The 5,354-nt window shown below is 37.7% G+C and overlaps 1 non-coding gene across 1 annotated transcript; it reads right to left on the reverse strand.

Annotated features, from left to right (window-relative positions):
• Positions 1-947: 947 nt before the first annotated feature.
• Positions 948-1,054, reverse strand: LOC149022916 (small nucleolar RNA R71). The gene has a single exon (XR_016172610.1). It is a non-coding gene; the product is annotated as a small nucleolar RNA R71 (small nucleolar RNA).
• Between the last annotated feature and the right edge of the window lie 4,300 nt (positions 1,055-5,354).

Genomic DNA, 5,354 nt, shown 5'->3' on the forward strand with positions numbered 1-5,354 from the left:
GTTCGACCTCGTACTTTCTGCTTGTTAGATTAGTATAGGATTTTATTTTTGATTGGTTAGCAACACGATCAAATTTTGGCGCCGTTGCCGGGGAACCAAAGCACGGTTGCTAGGATTGATTTTTGTCAATTAGGCATAATTTTTAGAGTAATTTTAGTATTTTTAATTTTTTTATTTTTCTTTGCTTATTTAACTAATCTCTTTTTCTTTTGTTTTGTAGGTAATTGCAAAAGTAGCGATTCGATAATTAGTTTAGGTTGTTATCTTTTCTTTCTTAGATATAATTGTATTTACGACTTTTCAATTGTAATATTTGCATTAGATTGGGTTGTTTAGGTTAATTTTTAAAAATCCCCATCCCTCAGATCCCACATGTGGATTGCGCTTCAGGTACGTCCTAAACTCTCCCTTTTGCTATAGTTATTTTCTTTTAATTTTCCTTATTTAGCTTATTGTTTTTTTATTCTTCTATGTGCATGCATGGTCGTCGGTCCTTAAACCCTGAGTTGACTCCACTTGACTTAGAGTTAGAAGAGACTTTGGCCAACCTTAGAAGGCAAAGAACCATGGAAAACTATATGCATCCAATGAGGCTCTTGAGTGAGCATTTCATTCCTACGATATATACTCCGATTTCTTGTATTAAGTTGTCTAACATAGAGGCAGCTCAATATGAGATCAAATCTAGTGTGATTCAAATGCTACCATCTTTTTATGGACATGCCAATGAAGAGCCTTATAAGCACTTAGATGAGTTTTTAGAGGTGTCTTCCACGGTTAAAATTCAAAACCTCTTAGTTGATGCTTTAAGGTTACTTATTTTCCCATTCTCCCTTAAAGATAAAGCTAAGTATTGGCTTCATTTTTTGGACAATGTTAAAATTTCCACTTCGGTAGAAATGCAACAGGAGTTCCTTAAAAAGTTCTTCCCCATTGACCGTACCAATAGCATTAGGAGAGCGATAACGAGTTTCTCCCAACAAGAAGGAGAACAATTTCATGAGGCCTGGGAAAGATTAAAAGAATTGCTTAGAAAGTGCCCCCACCATGCTATTCCTAAATGGCAATTGGTTCAATGCTTTTATGATGGCCTTAGAGACCGACATAGGCAAATGGTTGATTCTTCTTGTGGTGGGACTTTCATGCACAAGAATGAGAATGAGGCATCGGAACTTTTTGAGACCCTTAGTGAAAACTCTCAACACCATGCTTCAGCAGCTAGGATTGAGATTCCATCCATTGGGCAACCGAAGAGGAGCGGTCTCTATGAGATCAATCCTACCGTTGTGATGAGTGCTAAGGTTGACTTGCTATCTAAGAAATTGGATCATCTCTTGTCATTAGGACAACAAACCCCATCTCCACTTCCTACAAGTTCTTCTTCACCTAATTAGATTGAAGCATGTGCTTTATGTTCTAGCCTATCCCATCATGTCACTGACTGTTATTTGGCTACACAATACCCTGAGTTTCTTAAGGAGCATGCACATTTGGCCCAAGGAGTCTCTAAATTGGGTAATGATCCATATTCCAATGCCTACAACCCAGGATGGCGAAACCACCCCAATTTTTCATGGCGAAACTCAATGCTCCCTCTAATCAAATACCTTATAGGCCACCTCCATTTAATATGCAACAAAATGCCTATAGGAATGAGCTACCATCATCTCCACAACCCTCCCATAATTCATCATTTGAGGATAAGGTACTAAAGGCGCTTAGTGGACTAGAGCAAAACACTCAATTGTTACATTCTCATTCTCAATCCATTAACAAATTGGAAACCCAACTTGGTCAACTAGTTGATGTCATCAGTAGGAGGGAGGTTGGCCAGTTACCTAGTCAACCAATAGGTAACCCTAATCATCAAATTGGGTTTAGGAAAGAACAAGTTCAAGCAATCTCTATTGAGATATGCAGTGGGAAGGAATATTATGCACCTTCGCCTACTCCTAAGCCATTGCCCATTGATCTTGAGAGTCGAGAAGAGGTTGATTTGACCCATGAGACTGGCAATGATGCACACAAGCCTAGTAAAGAAACACCACCTGTGAGTATTTCCCATCAATTTCCTTGTAAGGGCTTGCACATTCCGATTGTAGAGGGTCCTACTCCTGAATCTTACACTCCCAAAGCCCCCTTCCCTGAAGCTCTTGAGTCCTCAATTCCAGATTCTATAAAGAATGTATCTTTAAGCCCAAATAGAGATGAAGAGTGCTTTGCGATTAACTTTATTGATGAGGTAGTGGTTGATTATATTCTAAACATTCTTATTGATGATCCCCTACAACATCACTTGCCATTTGGGGAATATAACCTAAATATTGAGGAAGTCAACACATTGTTGGACTCTTCCACTTCTTTGGAGCAATCACCATTCACATTTAGATTTGAGCCTCCACCTCCATTGGCTGCTTCTTACTGAGTCTAGCTGAAGACTCTAAACTTAGTGCTTTATGGGAGGCAACCCATATGTTTAGATATTATTATTATTATTATTATTATTATTATTATTTTCCTTTATTTTCTTTGTTTGTTGTTAGGTTTTACTGTTGCGTGCTCTATCATGAGTTCAAACATCGGGTACACTCTTTCCTCTATTTGCTTCTATTATTTTTTGCATGCACTGAGGTCATTGCATAATTTAAGTGTGGGGGGGTGTCAACTCGAGTAAGTTAGAGCATTGTCACAAAGATAAAAAGTGCCCAATTTTTTCTGGCTTTGGTAAGATAAATGTTTTAATTCCTTGCTTAGATACAAAATGAGAGTTTAAGTGTTTTAGAAATCCCATATGATGTAATGAACACCCTCCTGAGAGAATAGTAACGGGTTTTACATTTTGAGACCGAGGTTGAATCGGAAAATAGGAATTCCAGGTAGTCCAAAAAGTTTGACCATCTAGTTATCTTGTATTGCCTTGTGCTTATGGTGACAAGTTGAGACCGATTTTAGACTATTTAAATGTGAAGTGAATTGAAGTATAATGTGAAAAAAGAAAAAGAAAATGATATGCTGAAGTTTAAAGGTTAGACCTCCTTCTTAGTAACCGGGTCTCGGTGTCACCAACATCGTGCTTCGCGTCAAACAGTTGGGGTGTCTTTGGTCCAGTCTTGGCCTGTAGCCTAGTTGGCTTGAGTAAGTAAGTTCGAGGGGTATTCTACACCTAGTCCCTTAAAGCCATCTGGCTTGAGAGCGGCTGACCCAACACTCGTTACATAGGTCATCTAGAAAGCTTAAGAGGCAAGACATTGCACGGACTAGAACTGTGACCATTAAAGAAAGAAGTGAATTAATGTGCTTATAAAGGTGAAATGTCTAAGAAGGTCAATATTGCTTAGATCTTGAGTTCTTGGTATTATTTGGTACATAGTTTAGTCTTATCTGAGGGTGAACTGGTAGACTGAAGATAAGAAGAGACTTCTCGATTGAATTGTTTGCCTAGAGCTAGACTCAAGAGAGGGTGTAAGAGCTTAAGTGTGGGGGTGCCTATATTCCCTTCAATCTTTAGTGGAGTGTCCTTGTCTTGGAATCTATCTTTCTACTCTTACTACTGCTAGAATAATTAGAAGAGCACTTAAGAATTGTGTGTGTATATTCTCTGCAAACACTCACGAGACACAACTCGTCCACTAGGGTAACCTAGGGGTTTAAAGGCTTGTTGCACATGCTAAGTGCAATCGTGATTCCTACGAAAGTGAGTTAGGTTTTTCTTTCTTTATTTTCTGTATTAGTTTTTTTTTTTTTTTTTTTGCTCAAGGACTAACAACACTCAAGTGTGGGGGTATTTGATAAGCATGCATTTACCATTATTTATTTGATTTAATTTCCCATACTTATTTAATTAAAGAGAGCTAATTGAGTATTTTTGTGTATTTTTTAGGAATAAGGAGATTTTGGATATTAGAGATAACATGGAGTAAAGTTGGCAAATATATTAGATATTGGTGGATTTTAAATCATGGCATTCAATCTTGCTGCCCAAGAAATCATGAAAAGTGAGATCTTAGTCAAATTGGAAACAGGTGGAGGTCTAAGGAACAAAATTGGTAATAAATCTGAAAATCGGGTAAACAGACCTACCTTCAGTATTTTGAGCATATCTCTCTCGTATGAGCTTGGATTTCTATGATTCAAGATGCTATGAAACGATATTGAAAATATCTACAACATTCCAGTTTTGAGGTTTTCCAAATTCCGAAAGAATAAAGATCGAATCTACGGGTAAAGAGAGGGGATTCATTGTGTGCGGGAGACATAAAAGAGAAGCCAGCCACAGAGAAGAAAAGAGGACGGCGAATGCGGCTCTCATCTCTCTCATTGCTGAAGAAGAAGACCACATCTCTCTCTCTCTCTCTCTCCCTATGTTTCATCTTTATTTTTCTTATGAACTTTGTGATAATGAGTAGCTAGTTCCTTTTCTTTGGGATGTAGATGAACCATGCTTATTTCATTAATTTGATTGTTCTATCTCTTCTAGTTGATTGTGTTTGAGTTTGGCCAAAGATGTTCTATAGCTCAGCGAACTAAGCGTGCCAAGCTTCCGCGAAGGACGATAGTCTTGCGAAGATAGGGCATATATAAGAAAACCATCCTTAATTTACTTTGAAGTGTAGAGTATATCGGTTAGGGAAAAACATTGGGGATTCGAAATCCCAAAGATCTTCACATATTCATAGTTAACGCTTTTGCATTAATTAATAGATTTAGTTTAAATTTAGTTTTGTTGAATTCAATCTTAGTGACTTAGCCTTTCAGTTCCCCATAGTTCGACCCCGTACTTTCTGCTTGCTAGATTAGTATAGGATTTTATTTTTGATTGGTTAGCGACACGATCAATGACTATGAAGGTCAATATGAGGAAGCGCAAACTGAAGAGGCGTATTTCACGCAAAGTGTTGGCAACCATGAAGATTACATTGAGGATTCCTCAAGTGGTCTTACTTGTTACCAGGATTAGCCCTACTGTGGAGTGGAAGCGTCTGAGCGTCATTGATGAAGTCTATGTTTATGAAGACACTCTCTATAAAGTAGAATAGACTCTAGTTTAGTTTGTTATATCTTTCTTTCTCGTCTTTAGAACTGGTTGTAATATTCTTTTGACTTTCGAACTACTTTTTTGCTAGTTGTAGAGTGAGATTCCGCCTCACTTTATGATTTAGACATTTTGATTGTCTTTCGTATTCTGATGATATATGATTTATTCTTTCCTTATTTGAATCTCTCGTTTATACTTTGCACATTGATTATTTATGTTCATGATTATGTTATTGTTTATGTGGGAGGTTAATTACCTTGATACTTGATCTTCTGGGCTGTGGATCACACACTGGGGTATGTCAGGTAGGGTACCGGCT

The sequence above is a fragment of the Hakea prostrata genome, chromosome 3, assembly GCF_041222555.1.
Source record: "Hakea prostrata isolate BN-2017 chromosome 3, UWA_Hpros_2, whole genome shotgun sequence".
Lineage (NCBI taxonomy): Eukaryota > Viridiplantae > Streptophyta > Magnoliopsida > Proteales > Proteaceae > Hakea > Hakea prostrata.